The sequence below is a fragment of the Spermophilus citellus genome (genome assembly GCF_964194105.1).
Source record: "Spermophilus citellus genome assembly, chromosome: 11".
NCBI lineage: Eukaryota > Metazoa > Chordata > Mammalia > Rodentia > Sciuridae > Spermophilus > Spermophilus citellus.
This window is the reverse complement of record NC_138192.1, coordinates 120,248,064-120,266,123: the sequence shown is the minus strand read 5'-3', so window position 1 is coordinate 120,266,123 and position 18,060 is coordinate 120,248,064.

Sequence of the window (18,060 nt, the reverse complement as noted above, 5' to 3'; positions counted from 1 at the left end):
GTATTCAAAATAAAAAGAATAATCTCACGATAGAAATCATAGAGGTTTGTGGGAAGGGCTCTTTTGATGACAGGTCGATCTTGGTGCACAGAGCTATGCCAGAACTGGACAATCACAGACAGGCTTCCTTTGAATATCCCTCATGTCATAATCACGGTTCTGTGTCTGTGAAGGTTATGTGGCACTGGGGAAGAACAGCTGAAATCCATAAGCGACCTAGATAACAGGTTTTTGAAAATGCAGAAGGCAGAAGAATCTTGTCCTTTAGTGGTCTGATTTTTTTTTTCATAGAAATATGAGAAAAAAAATAAACATGCTTGTATTTGCCTTCCTTCCTCACCTGCCTTCGTCCTCTCCACAATCCACCTGGGATAGTGGAAGATATGACTTTTGACCCACTCAGGAAACTTGCTTATACTTTGAAATAAGCCATCTGATTAGCCTTATCATTATTTGGTCCCGCCTAATTCAGATGTTATTGGTGCCCATAAAGTTACAGGGACATTTTATTACCCAGCTTTCCTGTGGTAATGAAAAACTACACTTTGATCAATTGTTGGTTGTTACAAAATTATTGAAAGGGGTTTTGTTGGGTGTGTGGGAGATTCCCTGCTGAAGTGAAGTTTCCCTCTCGCGAGAACATCAGGGAATCCCTTACCCCTCCTTCTCCTCTCCCAAGAGTGCCAAGCCAAAAAGCGCCAAATTGAAAAGTTTTCTGGACCAATCGCCGCTGGACACAGTGTCCTCTCGCCATTCTTGAGTCACCCTGCCAATCAGCACCCACCACATGGCCTGTGCAACCCTTCTTAACAGCAGGGTTGCAACATCAAGCTCTCTGCCCTCTTCCTCTCTGCCTCTCCCTCTCTGCCTCTCCTTTGCTTCCCCTTCAGGCAGGCCCCCAATTAAATCTCTTGGTTGAATCTCCATTTCAGGTGAGTCACTCTCCTTTCAGGTTTTGTATGTGAGTGAGTGTGTGTGTGTGCTTGTGTATGCCTGCCCCACACTAAAATAAACAAATACATACATAGAAAAGAAAAAGCAGAGGAAGAAAATTCACCACCACATTGTTCTACAAATGCACAGAACTATATTGTATAATATGTTCAAGATGGCTTAAAACGTATATTATTTTTAATATGTCATAATCATTGTTATAAAAGGCATAATTAGGATAAGCAGCAAGGGCCATGATAAAAACTATGATCTAGTGACTTATAGAGACAGCTCATTGAGAAAAAAGAAAACAGGCTTATTTATTTATTTATTAAACAGGGGATGGGAGTGAAGAAACTAAAGAGGAGAGATTCTATCTCTAAATATATATATTTTTAAATATGTGATTTCACAATGTCAGAATATGCATTTGACAGGAAAACTGGAAAGACAAAAACACATTTAGGTTTAGATTCATTTCAAAATTATACTGTCTGCAGGTGAACAAGAACACCAGAATAATCCCCTTTAATCTGGACTAAAAAAAATGAAGCAAAAACAGTGTTTTCAAATGTAAATTCACTGGATCACAGAGAATAAAAGTTATTTGTACCACGTCAGTTGATTCCTTCAGGTTCAGGTGTACGGAAAGTAGAACCAAGAAGCAAAGGTATTCTGCATAGAATTTATCATACTGTAAAGCAAAAATCAGTTCAAATAATGATTTTAAATTTTACAATTACTTTGAAAAATCAGTAAGACAAAAAGTTTAAAAGCCAGCAGTTTCCTTGTTTAGTCCATGAAGTGGTAAAACTGTAACATGTCAGTGCTGGAAGATTCTTTTGAGGTCTTCTAGCCCAGCACTTCCAATAGCATGATCTTTGGACAACAGAAGGTTAGTTGAGGAATAAGTAAAAGAGATGGTGAGGTTCATTTCTGAGGAAACTGTTTAAGAATTGCTTACTGACAATTCTTCTTCTTCTTCTTCTTCTTTTTTTAAACTACAAGACTTTTCAGGCCCTTTAATATGAAAGTGCATTTTGAATTTCAAAAAAGAGGCCATTCCCAAAGGTAGCCTCTGTGAAGAGAGAGCAGGTGTGAATAATGCGTGTGTGAGCATGACACTCTCTGAACAGATGTTCTTTGGGAGATCCTTAAAAAATATCTGTTCTGCTAACACCCTGCCTTATAAAAATGGAAGCTAAGGGCCCTGCGACTGAGAGCACAACCATTGCTGTGGAGCTGTGAGGTCCTGGAGCTCACGTTCACGGTGCCATGAGGAGAGGATGCCCACTGGCCTGCGCAGGGCAGGCTGTGGCTGACATGGTTACATGATGGCACTATTATTCGTTAAGGGCCTCATAGGACCATGGGGTTTATAATTGAGCTTCAGCATAAAATAACTGGGGCAAATCCTATTTTGAGCCAACTGGCTGTTCACACAGGATTGGAAGAAAAGCAACAAGAAATATCCTCTTTAAGTGACATCTGTTTTTAAAAAGAGATTCAGAAAAGCCTTAAGTCTAGGCTAGGGCTATTGAAGTTTTTTATTTTCTCTTCCTTCTAGAGGAACCCAAAGGTGCTCTACCACTGAGCTATATCCTCAGACTTTTTATATTTGAGACAGGGTCTGGCTGAGTTGTCAAGGCTGGCCTCTAATTTATGATTCTCCTGCCTTGGCCTCCCAAGTCCTGGGATTAGATTTTAATATACAGAGTAATCATTTTTTACTTTTATTTTATTTGTTGTTATGTGGTGCTGCAGATCGAACCCAGGGCCTCACACATGCTAGGTGGGCACTCTACCATTGAGCCACAACCCCAGCCCTAGACAGAAGATCTTGTTGAATGTAGTAGGTCTGGGTAGGGCCTTTCATTTTGCATTTGTAACAAATTCCCAGGCCACACTAGTGCTGCTGGATTATTAGACCATAATGTTGAGTGGCAAGGGGCATGTTCATGGACTAGGAAGGCAGATTTTGATTATTGGAGGAAGAGAAGATGGCATGGGTGTGGAGCCCATCCCCCACACCCTGGCTTTGTTTCTTAATTGTTTGGGGGAAGAAAGACAAAATAAAGGGGGGAAATATCTGTTAAAATATTAGAATCAAACTCAAGCATCAATTCTAAATCATGAAACTGGGCTGTTGGTTTGGCCACTTGTTCTTTGAATCTTCCATTTCATTGGCCCATTTTCTTTTCTGAGACCAAGAAAGGACCTGGGTGTGGAATTTTCCTCTTCCTTTTACCCTCTGTGTGACATCTGAAGTCTTCTCTTGAGTCTCAGTTTTCTGACCTGTTCAGTGGGGGGGGAAATATGACCTCATAAAGTGAGATAATAGTTGTGGGCTTCACACTCTTCCCTCATTTTCTCTTTGTTCCTGGAAAGAAATCAATTAATAGGATTCAGGGCTGAAAGTGAATACATATTTTGGATGCCAGGAAAACCCACAGTGACAGCGCTGTTGTTGTTTTCTCTCCATTGTCACTAAGACAGACGCGGGTTCCGACAGGGGCCTCTGTTTCTCCATCAGTAAACAGGCTTTTTTTTTTTTTTTTTTTCCAGGGGAATAAGTGTGTACATATGGCAGTCAGCAGGAGTGTTTTGTTGTGGGAAAAAAACAGTTTCACCCCCCCCCCATTTTCTTGCAGTCCATTGTTGCTATTTTTAATTAAAGACGCTTATTTCTGTCACACAATAAGGCATTTTCTAGACAAAAGCCTTTTATGTCAAGGAATAAGTTGTCCACTGCTGTGACAGATCTTAACAGTCCCTGTGGACAAGAACACTCCAAAGAGAGCAGAAGACAATGTTGCAGAGATAATCATACAGACATTTGGGAGATTGCCTGTGTCCTGAGATACTCAAAGCAGATTTGCTCAGATTTATTAGGGAGCCAGCCTAGTTCTGCAAAGAGGAAAGACAGGACAGTCCTGTGAGGGTCTGGTTGTCTCTGAAAAGGATTGTTCACTTTGTCTTGAGGGGTGATTTGAGGTGGCCAAGGTTGTTTTTGCATTTGAGCCTAAAGAAGTTATTTAACATGGACCGTGGAATTGGAGCTCCAAACCTCCTCCTGCCATCTAAGAGCTGGGAAAACGGAAATCATTTCCTTTCTCTGAACCTCAGTTTTCACATACAGAAAATGGATGTGATAATATTCAGACTTGCCTTTTGATATTGAGTGAAAAAGAATTTTTGAAAATGCATCTGAAACACGCTTACATAGTAGGTGTTAAGGGAATAGCTATGGTTATATTTTTAGTGTTTTTATTTTATTGTTTGAGTAACCACTTATTTTGTTACTTTTTTTTTTTCTCTAGGGCTTTGATGTCAGTACCCTTGCCCTGCCCCAGGACATTAGAATTGACTTTTTCCATGGCCTCCCTCTCTCCCTGTGGTATTCTTGGTCTCCAGGCTGTCTTGGTGTCACATCCTACCTCCCACTACTACTTTGTCATCCATCTCCTGCCACATCCATTCTGTTGTACATTGATCCCCACAGAACTGGCAGGCAAACGTGTCCCATTGGACATTCCAGATAGAGGGCCAAGGCACAGAGCCAACTTATAATTACTTTCTAGAAAGTTATTTTTTAAGTGCTAATGTAGCACATCCTAAATCCTGTGCACGTAGAGCCTGGGATTAGCTAGAAGGTGTTAAAGTATTTTCCGTCACTGTTCTGCCTTTTATAACCTTGAACAAGTCATTTTCACCCTTCTCTCCTCACTTCCCTAATGGAAAGATTAGGGAGATAATATCAGCAAGGTGCTATCTAAATATGAAATGAGGTATAAAGGAAATAAATATCAGACTGTGCCTGTCACAAGCTACTGATCCTTTCAACAGCATGTTTTTCTGTGACCTTCAATCTCCTCAGAGTGGTCCAGGAAGCAGTACTGCAAGTCAAGAACTACTTCAGTTCTCCAGAACCTTCTTAACCTGCTGGTCCTCCTTGTCCTAGAGCAGGGAGGTTTGCAATCATTCAGTCAATGAACATTTCTGGAGCACCTACTATGGGCCAATGATTGACAGAATAGACACCGTGGATCTAGAAATGACAAACAAAGTTCCTGTTTTGGAGAAGGTTTCATCCAGGAGAAGGCTCCAAATAAGAAGACTTGCGTGCACAAGATAGAGGTGTGTAAAGGAAGCCATGCAGAAGCAGGGAAGCAGGGGGTGACTCCACGCTCAGTTTGGAGGAAAGGTACTTTGAGGGGTGACGCGGAAGTTGGGCCTTTAGGTAAGTTGGCAAAAGAATAAGTGAGGACATGGTCACTGCAGGGAGTGGAAATTGCAGTTTGCTGCATCCAGGAGCTGCGGGGAGGGAGCTAAGGTAGAGGATGGGGGATGTTGGGGGGGTGTCATCCAGCCTGGGAAGCAGTGGGACATCGAGGTCCAGGAGAACATTATTTGTGGAGAGGTTAGGATTCCATGTGAAACAATTTGTGATTTTCCCTGGAAAGCAGTAGAGGGGTTTAGACAGGAGACTTGTTTGATCAGAAAGATGGATCTTTCTCTGCAAATATTTGCCTGCCTTCTGAGGTCCACCACCTGTGTTCCTAGACTTCCTCATTTGTGAGGTGGATTCCTGGCCTCTCACTGTGCCCTCCATTCAAATTGGTAGCAAGTAACCACCTTATTTAAAGGTGAATGTCAATTCATTAAAATGAAACAAAAACCTAAACGGACAATTCCTCCTGCTGCCTAATGTAGGAGTGCTTAATATTGACATTTAAAGGGTCTTTGGCTACTGTATTATGTAGGATACTTGTTCAGGTTCAACCTCCTTCTGTCCAACCATCTGTCCAGGGAGGCTGAGTGCTAAATTGAGTTACTGTGTTCCACTTCCCACCTCTGTCACCTCAAGTTCTTTCTGATCTTGGATAAGTTACCCAAAATCCCTGGGCCTCCGTCTTCTGGTAACAGCTTATCAGTATTGAGGTTTAAATGCATTGAAACTTGAGAAGAGTTTGGTGCCCAGCAAATGGTGAGTATTAGGTACATGTCGGCAGAGACCATTTGTATTAGGAAGGCTGACCCTTGCCTACCTCTTTGGTTCTCACTACTCCTTAGCTCTTGTCCTCAGAATCTGCATTCGACATTGTTCTCTAACTTCGTAATCACTATCTTATGGGCTGTTTCTCGAGCTTCAGTTCTATCCTTCCCATTTTGCTCAGCTATTTCTGTCCCAGATTTGAGTCATGCAATTTGTCATCCATTGCCAGCACTGGCAGTGACAGGGTAAAGTGCTTTGCAAAAATTACCTGTTCTTACAAAGTAAAACTTGAGAGAGTATCTTGGCGGGTTGGAGGAAAGGAAGAGGGCAACTGTAATTGAGCTCCCCAAATCTGCTTCTGTTCCCTTTGGCCACAGGGAGAATCTAAAATGACCTTGGAATCGGGTCATTTTTCAAACCCAAAAGGAAATTGTTTCCAATCGTTTGAAGTGTCCTCACAAGCAAAGCCATTCTAAATTTTCATACCTACAGTTTCCTGCAAGGTGTATTGATACTTCAATATAACATTTCAGAATTGCAATGCGGTGGTTTTATGCTTGGTATTTTAGCTGGTGCTTGAAAAGCATAAAATAATTTCACAAATGGTTTAAATCACAATTGTATATGTTTCTATTTCCAAATTTCCCTTTTCTTAAACCTCAATCATCTATTCTACTAAAACTATAGTTTTCTTTGTGACAAACTTTGCCTAAATAATCCATTTGTCTTCCTTGCCAGAGCTATTTTCATTTAAAAGTTACAACTCCTAAACTAGAGATCATTACTTCCCTGCTTTTTAGCCAATAATCTCTAAACAAGTGCTATAAAAGTATCATTTGTTCTCTCTCAAACCTCTTGGTATTTTGATCTTCATGTTTATAATTTATAAAGCTCACTTGTAAACATTCTCAAAAAAAGAAAGTTTTATTTAGGCAATTATTCTACACATGACTTTCTGTTTCATGGTAACTACATGAGCTGTCCCCAGGCAAACTGTGCAGAGTATGAAGCTTGTCTTTGCCAACTGTCTGCCCCCTTCCATGGGATATCTCTTGTTCCCTCCATAGACCTGAGGCTCGGGCATCGCAGCACATTCTGGACTAGGAATCCTAAATTCTAATGACTATAGAGATGAAGTAGTTACAGGAAACAATTGAAGGCAATTGGGAGGGAAAGCTGAGAATTGTGATGAACTAGAAAGCAGAGGTTCCCCCCAAACTGGGTGGCCATTGCTCTCTTGCAGTAGATTCTCTCCAAACCACTATTCCAGATCCATAGATTTTTCAAGAAAAGTCTGCAATCCAGATTCATTTAAAAAACATAATGTGAATGAATGTTCCATGGACCAGACAAAACATCAACACTTATCTTTCTCAAGTTGTATATCTCTCTCCTGGGATTAGAATGAGTTACAGTAATAACTACTCAGAAAAACATGAATAATACACTAATAAATTATAAAGTGACTGAGAGTCAAGCTAGGGATGAAATGCGAGGCAGGATATCAGGCACATTATTTGGTTAAAAAAAAACTCAGAAAACTAATTTTACATTTTAACAGCATATCTTTTGGGTCATGTCAGAATGTACTGCTTCAATTAATTCTAGGCAAATATACTAAATGATGGCTAATATACTAAATTTGCTCCCGATTTCTTCTTGTACATAGTTGCATCTTTATACTACTGTTGACAGTGGGAACTGAATGGAGTCAATGATGAGAGATACTGGGAGGAAGGCAGCTACCTCTTCCCATTCTGTAAGGACAGGGCAGGTGACGCTTATCTACACATGACAAAAGTCAGAAATAAATTTGTCAGGTAGGATATTAATGGCAGAAATGAAAAAAAAAATCACATCTTTTTAGTCTTTAGTAAACTTTATTCTAAATTTTGGACATCAGAAGACCAACCTGTAGGGAAGTACTGAACCCCTTTGCCATAGACATATATGAAAGACCACACAAGCACACACATAACCTCAGTTTTAAAAACAATTTCCTGTATACGTGGTAAAATTAAGGGTCTGCTTATTCTCTCCAAAAAGTATCCTCAAAGCTAAGACAAATGTACTCCTTTGAAATAATTTATTTTTGGAACCTAATTATCGAATACAGAAGTTTATACATTTAGCCACAGTTTATCCAGACAGTTGCAAACAGGATATGCTGCTAGCTCAGATTCTTCTCTTTGTTAACAACTCTTTAAACACCTGAAAAGTTGCACATTTATCTGTCTTTCTTTTTTTTTCCCCCTAGGAAGGGAAATGCCTGATAATAAATTAATCTTAAGAAATGCTGTGCTCGACTAGAACTTTGAAGATGTAAGATATTTTAAGGTAGAATTTGCTGATTTTTTTCATTGATATTTGTGATAAGCAGTTGTATCTTCTTTTAAATGACCAGGGACTCTGTGGGGGTGGGGGAACCAGATTGTGATAAATGAGCCTCACTTATTCCATGTACGTGAACAAAAGTGACATGAATCCGATAGATGCTAATTTGAGATTTTACCTCTGAGTGGTAATAGATGAGAATGCACTGCTGCATTGGTTAAAATAAAACAAAACAGCAGGACTTTGTTCAAAGAGGCAAGAAAATTTCAAGCTGTGAATTCAGTTAAATTCTGAATTATACATCTTGGAACACTGTTAAGTCAAATATTTGAGTGTCTGTAAAACTAAGCTTTGCCATTTCAATTACAACCTATTATGCATCCTGCCTGTCTCACAAGGCTGGTGTTAAAAGATCAGCAGGCCTCTTACTCAGCTAAGGCTGATCTTCAAAAGGAGTCTGGCTGAATCAGTTCACATTGGGAGTGGTAAGAGGAACTTCGGGTTGGGGATAGAGCCCAGAAAATAAGGGACCAGACATCTCTCCTTCAGAAAATCACTGTGAACCTAATCTGTCATCTTTAAAAGTCATTTTTTATGTAATGGACATTGAATGCTTCCTATTGGGGTGATTTTATGGCTTTTGGTTTCAGGGAATTAGGGAGTTACTAGAGGTGGTCGCCCAATGGCGGCCTTGTATTCCAGAAGAACAGTGGCTGGTGGCCTGAGCGAATCAGAAGTGTGTGGTTCTGGCTCTTTATCAGCTCCCAAGTGCTCCCTTGACAGTGATCCACTGGAGCCACACTCTGACACTATTATAGACTTGAACCCCACATTTAATATAGTTCCCAAGGCAACAAGGATGCATGATTCCAACTTTGGGATTCTAGAACAAATCTCTGGCAGGAAAACACTCTGATCAAAATGTCAGTGATGCTTGCAGTTGTTTGAGAGAAGAGATTCCTATAGAGCAAGTGCTAGAGAGACAGAATGCAGGCTGGGCTACTGGTTCCCAGGGCGTGGAAGCTGCACAGTTTGGGTGATAGATAAAGATCAGGGATGGAAATAAATATACCCTGTAAGTCCTGAAGATAAATGGGGACTTGTGGTAGATTTTACTTCTTATGGCAACCCTGTATGTTAGTTAGCTCTTACTGTGTATCAGTCCACCTAAAAACTAGGTGGCTGGCACATTAACCATTGACTTTTGCTACTGGGTCTACTGGCCAGCTGAGCGGTTTCTCTAGTTGTTTCCAGATCTATTCATGCACATTTGGTTAGTCGTACATACGGCTATGGTGATCTTGGCTGGTCTCTCTTACAGTTTCAAGGGTTAGCTGGCTATTGACCAGTCTAAAATTGTCTTGACTTGAGTCCATATTCCTCTCCCATCCCTCCAGCAAGCTGTCCTATCTGTGTTCTCAGCATGGTACAGGAGCTAGAACAATCACGGGCAATCAAAAGAAATGATTTGTGAAGTCTCTGCTTATGTCACACCTGCTCACCTCATTGGCCAAAGCTCAGCCCACAATCAAGCAATGGGGTAGAGCCCCCCACATCTAAATGAAGGAGTGAAAGAAAGGGACTGTCCAGGCACTCAATCCATCACATCTATGGTCTGAATTGCTGTGCTCTTCTTCTACAGAAGAAAGCAAGGTGGGAAGAGCTCAAGTCATTTGCCCAAAGGCACACACATAATAAGTCTCAAACCTGGTTTTCTGGCAACACCTGAAGGTCCTCTCAGGCTTTCTAGAATGTCCATCTCAGATGCATTTAGACTTACTCCCTGTTCCATTATCTCCCTTCTTCCTGTTGCCTACTCTACAAATGGCAGTCCACATTTTCTTAAGTACAGATTTTACCCGGTCACCCTCTCACTCCATACTTCAAAGACTCCCTGTTTCCTACATTTGCAGTTTTCGACCCTGTTTCATCTGGAGACACTTTTACTTTCTTTAAAAAATCATTGAAAACCTCAAAAAAATTGTTTATGTGAGTTATATCAATCAATTTGCAATATTAGAAATTAAAGCTGAAAAATATTAAAAAACTGTCATTTTATTTAAAGGTTAAACTGTTACATATTAACATAAATCCACACATTTTAGAATGAACAAAGATTGAGATTTTTCTAAAACAGAAAACAATTAGTAAAAAAAGTGGTTGCATCTTACATTTGTTCACAAACTTTAGTATCTTGCTGCTAATAGCCAGGTGTATTCTCCCACGTCTTGCCTTTGCCTATAATTCACTGTGATGCCACATGTCAAGGACTTCTGGAAAACTCCATCATGCACTTGTGAGATGATAAGAGTGAAAAAGGTAAATAAAACTTTAGTATACTTATAGAAATCCTTCTGACTTTGCACAGCCTTTTAAAAGGCTGATTGCTCCCGGTCTTCCTGAACCTGACTCTGAGAATTCCCATCTACAGTATCAAGTGTGAACTTCACTTTCTCTTTTAAAGACATTCATGACTTTGGTTCACTTTACTCCTAATATGACTGCCTGCAAACTTGTCTTTTGACATCTACTAGTTATGCAATTTGGGGATGTTATTTAATCCTTCTTTGCAAGATGGTCATACTCATTTCTAATTCATGGAGTTGTTGCCTAAATGACTCAGATGTTCTCATAAAGTTGTTAGCATTATACATGGCATGGTGTAAGTCCCTTATAACATACTGCCACCCTTATCATTATCATAGTTGTGTTTTATTCAGTCAATATTACTTCAATGCTTCCAACAGAAAAACACTTCCTTTAAACTGCAATAAAAGTTGTACAAGCAACCGTTCCTGTCCCTTGGAATAAGAAGGTTTATAGGAAAAATGAAATATTGAATCTTTATCAAGGACCTATTTTGTGCTTTTGAGTGCTATTGAAGCCTGTTGAAGGAGCTCCCAACCTGAACCTGGGATCAGGGAAAAGCCCACGAAGGCGGCATTTAACCAGGTCTTAATAAATATATACACCCAGTGTCATAGCTGAGGAGACACAAGCTCTTCTATGAAGGAAGCCTCCAGCACAATGTAGGCAAAGGTTTTCTGGAAAAGTCCCTAGAATAAATATTTTAGGACTTATTGGTCATCCAGCTTTTGCAACAATCTCTCTACTCTGCTATGTAGCCCCCAAAACAATCATAAATGATACATAAAGGAATGGCCATGGTTGAGTGCCAATAATACTTTGTTTATAGACACAGAGATTTGATTTCATGTGTGATATTATTCATCTTTTGAATTTCCTCTTGTCATTTAAAAATGCAAAACCACTTTTAATTGTGGGGCCACATGAAAATAGGTGTTGGTTTAGATTAGGTTCATAGTCATAGTTCACAGAGCCCTGCTCTCCGAGCAAGGGCTTTAGGGTGAGAAAGTGTCATATCTATTTGGATAAAAATGAGCCATCTAACATTAAATGAAAGATCTCACTATGACCTATAAGTATGTAAAATTCCTACTTGTCAATTAAAAGTAAAATGAATATTTTTTAAAAGAATGAGTTGTTTAGACTGTATATGGCAGTATCAGAAGACAAGGACGAAGCCCTATAGAAAGATACGCCTCGCACCCCGAATAACAGCAATAACAATGGTAATAATAACATCTGAATGGGGACATCGCCACCTGGGATGTTTTTTGCATATAGTATTGTCTTCTCATTTTATCAATGAGAAAAAATAGAGATGCAAAGAGATTTACTGACCTGGCCAAAATCACACTTCCAATAAATGGCAGAACTGCAGCTAGTCTTCTGGTCTCTCTACATACTTAATTCCCCTTCAATTCCACTGTGTAGAATTTATTCTCTATGCTATGATTTTGACACTATATTTGACACTAACTATAAAATATAAGACTTTCTATTTTCAAGGGATATAAATATAATTCATCATTTTGGAATATTAGTATTTTCAAATTTGAAAAAGAAATACTTTAATGGGATTTTTATTTATATGTAAACAAAGCCCGAAATCCAGGCCTAAGAGGTCAGATAGTTCTACAGGATAAAAGAATAAGTTTCTTTCTTATACTGAAGAGTTGAGCTGATAGATAGAGTCCTGCAAAATGAGGTAGGTACTTGGGTTCCTGGGATTTGGGCAGGATAGAACAAGTGACTTGGTTTGGAGTAGCATCAAGACCCAACAGCATGATCTCAGCTTAGAAACTAGAGGGAGTGACAGCCGGTAGGGAGGTTTGTGAATCAGATATGGCTTATAGACTTTAGGAGAAGAATATTTAATTTAGAGCTCTACATTTATATTTTATGCATTGCTGCTTTCTTATATAATTCTTAACTGATTGGAAAAGAGTATTAAACCTTCTTGTAGCTTTTGATTAGCAATGTCTTCAGAATAAGGGAAGAAAATTATTTTTAGTTGAGGTCAGAGGGTACTAAAAATGTCACAAGCCTAATGGAAACCTAAAGAAACCCAGAAAGAACACTGGAATGACAGATTAGGGCAAGAGATAGCTAGTGACTACCAGGAGGTGTGTTTGTACCCAGGAATAATTCTCTGGAATATTTGTGATATTGTAAGACTTTAGGCAGTGATACACACACACACACACACACACACACACACTCACACCTTTATAAGCTGTGTGTTTTAATATGGACATAGAAAGAAAAGTGATCCCAGAAATCTGAATCTGGAAACTTTAGGGTACTAGGATCAACAATTCCTTGCAATGGGGGGGGGGGGGAGAAGTGATCAGATGTGTGTTTGAGAAAGAAAATCCCAAGGCTGAGCGAAAGGTGCTTTAGGGAGAGAGAAAAAAAAAAATGAAGGTAAGAAAGCCAGTTAAGAGATTTTTGCCAAAGAGATAAGGAGAACCTGAATTGAGGCAGGTTCATGAGGTTAAAGAGAAGAGACACACCAAGCATTTCAGGAGGCTTGGGAACCTATAGATGCAGAAGATCAGGGAGAGTGCCTTGTCCTATAAACACAGGATGACATGGCTAGTGCCCATTTTTGTGTGGAAAAAACTCAGTTCTCTGCCAACACGGCAAAGCAATTTGTTGCTGATGATATTCAAGTTCCTACCCAATCTGTCTTCAACTGATATAGAACAGGTCAGATTTCTTAAACACCCTGCAAAACTGGGCAAGAATATACATCTGAGACTCTTGTGTCATTATGTGTTTCTGGGGAGTTTGAGAAGACACCCTACCAGCATTCTTTAGCAATCCTACACTTGACGGCCATGTCCCTATTTGGACTGCTCTTTGCCTCGTGAGTCCACTCTTTGAAAATTGCACATCTTATTCTTTAAAGCCAGAGGTGACCTACTAGAAAGTTCTGTTGATTTTTCTGTGGTGAAGGCAATTGTATATATTCATGCTGCCCAAGAAGCCTTCCCTGCATCTTGTTGCAAGTGAGTGCTTAAAGTGTGGTCAGTGAGACTAAGAACTGACTTTTAGTTTAATTTAGTTTAAACTAATTTTATGCTCAATAGCCTCCCATGGCACTCACTCCCTGGTGAGTAGCGTGAGTCTGGATGATGGTATCCAACATCCTACCCAAACTGTAGGCACCTGGGAACTTTGGTTTAGGGTAGTTTTACACATTCAGGTCCTTCACAGAAACCAGGAGTTGTGGCAGATGTAAGCACTTGCCCCTACTATAATTTTTTCGTGAGTTCTTTCCAGGAATCATGTTGACAGGTTGGATTAATTAGTACTGTACAAGTCAAGAAGCTGAATGTAATTAATTATATGCATTTGAGTACTTCAGGTTTATTTTTTCTTAAGCTGCATAATGAAACTGGGCTATTCAGCAAAATTCCTGGCAAAAGAAATTTAGACTCAATGCTCTCCTCTCTGTGCCCTGGATTTGTGTTTGATTCACAACTATTTAGAAAGAACCTCACAGTCTCATTGTTTCACAAGCATTTCAACTCCTCATCTATGGACAAGTGTTGAGAAGGCTTGGACCCCTTTCCAGCTACCAGGCATAAACTTTTCTACCTGTAGTAGCAGCCTTTTGAAGTCGCACCACATGTTTGACTAGTTACATTTTGACTTAGCTTGTGCTAAGATATTAATAGGTCACAACTATTTAATCATTGTTGGGCAGTGTGTCACTAGTCTGGAACCTCCATCTTCAGAGTCTTGAGCTAAAGAAGGGACTAACAAGGAGTGTTCCAGCTTTCCCTGGCTGACCCCTGAGCACTGTCAAAGTAGAGGCAAGATGAGAAAATCCAATCCAATAAATAGTTAGAAACTGATAACAATATGGAAAGCTTTGAGGTATAGAAAAACGACTCTTCTTTTTGTGCCAAGAAAGTTATAGGGCAAATGTTCTATTTGTAAAGTTGAATCTAATAATATTGGCAATTTATTGGGCCTTTCTTCTAAGAACTTCAAAGTATGATGTAATCAAACTGTGACATTTTTATTAAATATATATTCAAATGCTAAAATATTCAAGTAAAGAGGTAGGGATACTTGCTAACTTTATGGTGTGTAGATGTGTGTGTATATATATATATATATATATATATATATATATAAAATTTATATATGAATATGCACATGTGCATTCATAAATGCACACACATGGCCACATGCATATATGCATCTATGTACATGTATAGTATAATGTATTGTTCCCTTTCCAGTAAATGACAGAAATTCTGAGAGTTCAGAATTTCTGTCATTTACTGGTTATGCAAACTGTGGAAAGCCTCAACTTCCTTAACCTCGATTCCTTATAAAATGAAGGTGATGATACTTCTGAGGGTTATCCAGTAAACTCAATGCACTAATATATGAGAAACAAATCTAATAGGAAGCCATTTAAGGTCAATGTATTTGATGTTGGGAAGGTTGGGAGCTGTTCTCTCTCCAACAGGATCCTGGGGAGTTGTGCTGGAGTCTGATTTGACAAATGCACTGGGAAGCATATGGATACATTTTGTGGACAGATGGCTGATACATTCTGTGCCGCACACTCGTGGCTTTCTATGGAGTTGCTTGAGCACGGACAGCCTCTTTCAGGAATCTTTATGGGGCTAAACCATGTTAGGTGAACCTCAACAAACAGAGAGTTGGAGCCTTGAACCTAATGCAAACAGTTGCCCGGAGGTTCGGTACTAAGTGTAAATAACATCTTGAATGCCACCAAATGTCAATACCGATGCTGGATGGTATTACATAAATTCAGCTTTAAAAGTTTGAGCAAAACTAAGCCCAACCAAATGGACCTGTTTATATCCTCCAATACTGAAATGAAGCCCAAATCATGAAGATTTTATGCCTTGAGTATGTGATGGCCCTATACGTATGGGGGATGTGTGTGTGTGTGTGTGTGTGTGTGTGTGTGTGTGCGCGTGTGTGTTTATATTTCCTAAGCTTGACAATTCTTATCTCCTTGAGAACAAAGTCTCAAATAAATTAGCCCTCCTCAGATACCAGCTGTTCTGAGGGCTACTCTGTGGGACAGAGGAAGGGTGATTTATGCAGCAGGAGAATTTGTTTATATTCATGGCAGTGTGTCCCTGCTCCATTAAAAATTAGTAACCAAATCCATCAATAACTACTTTAAACAATAACACAAGGTCATAGGAGGTTCGCTTTCTGGGTGCTAGCACATTTATGACCTTGAAATATATAATCTGGGGGATTTAAACAGACCACCAAAAATGACCAGTATAGGGTATCTTGTAAAGTGCTGGCGCTGGGCACTTCAAACAACTGTTCTCAGGCACAAAATCAAATATGCCAACTGCCTGTTGCTTCCTAGCCAGGCATTTGATATTAAATAAGATGTATATACATAAAATAGAACAAAATCTGAAAGGATATTGCAGCTGGTGAGCAGTAAAGATTTTCATTTGAAAAGGATATGTTGGGGGGGGGGAATAAAAGATGAATTGCGAATTGTGATCTCTTTGCCACAAAACCCAAATCTGGTTATTAAATCTTTGATTTCCAAAGGAGAAGTCAGCTTGGACAGAGATGAAATTCTTGATGTACCTCTAAGGTCCTTTGCTTCTTGCTCTGCAGTCTGTGGAGGCAGAGAAGAGTTGTTTCTGACACAAACTGCGTAAACATGCATTTACTAGTCAGATGCCCATAACCGCTTTTACTGCAGGCTAAACTGTTCCACCAGCCTGCCCGTAAGGTAGAGCACTTTTTAACTGTCTAATAACCACCTCTGGTGCCTTCCTCTGAAGGGGTTCCAAACTACTCCCACTCTTCTTAAATTCTCTCCCTCTTCCCATTGGGCCTGGGTATGAATGTTCCTCTGGGCGCTGTGCCTGCTCTAGTTGCAAACATCTTGTACCCGCCCCATGCTTTAGGGCCCTGTAGCAACACACATGACATCAATATATTTAATGACACATTGACACTGCGTGGCCCCTGATTCAGGGGAAAGAAAGACAGACATTGCCGGTGTCTTTTTTACCTTGTTTTACTTGTTTTCATTGGTGACTCTTTTGATGTTCTTTATTTGGAGGATTGTCACTGATTTTTAAATTCAATATCAGGACATATTCGAAACCCCTTTGTTTAGCTCATGTGGTTTGGTAGAGAACACTTTGCTCCATCATCTGGATTTTATTGGGTCATTACACAGGCTACCAAAGGAAGTGGCAGTGGACCCCGTGGGGCTCCAGACTGGGTGTCAGTGGATAAACAAGGGCCATCTAAAGACAGGAGGATGATTTCCAAACTGGAAGAACCAGGTATTGGGAAAGGTGGTTTAAAAACCAATTAACCAGCAGCAACATTGATGATAAAAACATAAACAAAACAGTCATAATTATAGATTAACCGGGCAGAATACCTCCCAATGCAGCTGTTAAGTAAGTGCACAAAGCTATTCTTGATTCTGTTGGAGGGTGACAATGGCCTTCTGCTCAGGTCAGTGCAGGGAGCAGGTGCGAGCTGATCTGGGGTTTGCACCTGCATTTTGAGGAAGTAAAAAATGAATCCTGAGGCAAACAGCTCTGAGTTCATAGATGTACAAAACCTCGTTTCAAATAATAAATATTGGTTATTAAACCAACAAACTGACTCAGCTAATATCCCCCCCACCTGCCATGCTGCCCCCCCCCCCCACTTGGAACACCATTTAAACCACATCTGCGGATCAGCTATGGCAGTGAGGGGGACCCTCTTACTTTGTTTACTTGTACTTTCCTTTTTTCTGGCTTATCTTTATTTTCTACTCATACATACATTGTCCGTGGTTCTGTATTGCATTCTTATTTATGTTTTCCCATTCTTTACAGTAGAGATTTGTGTACCTCAGACCCTTAAAAAAAATAAGGCAGGACATAAATAAACAAATCTCTGCATCCATAGGTAAAGGCATTGGATAGGTTGTAAAGCTTTGTTGGTGTATTTGTATGTTCTACTTGTGAAATTTACTCCCCAATATCTATCTATTTGGACAGAATTTACAATCAACATAGGAATAAAGTGAAATTGTTTACTTGAGGTTTTCTTGCGTTTCTAAGACATTGAATAAAAATAGGCCTTTTTGTTCCAGCAAAACTCTTGCATAACTTGGCCATCATTAGTTTGAATAGATACGAATAACATGATTATGAAAGTCTCTCTTGTGCATTCTCAAGGATGTAGACTGAGAGTCCCAATAATGTGGGGATGAGACAGGCTATTAACTCTTTGGAGTCATGTTTTTTTGGGGGGAGGGGATACTGGGGATTGAACTCAGGGACACTCAACCACTAAACCTCATCCCTAGCCCTATTTTATTAGAGACTTATTACTGAGATACGTAGCACCTCGCTAAATTGCTGAGGCTGGCTTTGAACTCGCAGTCC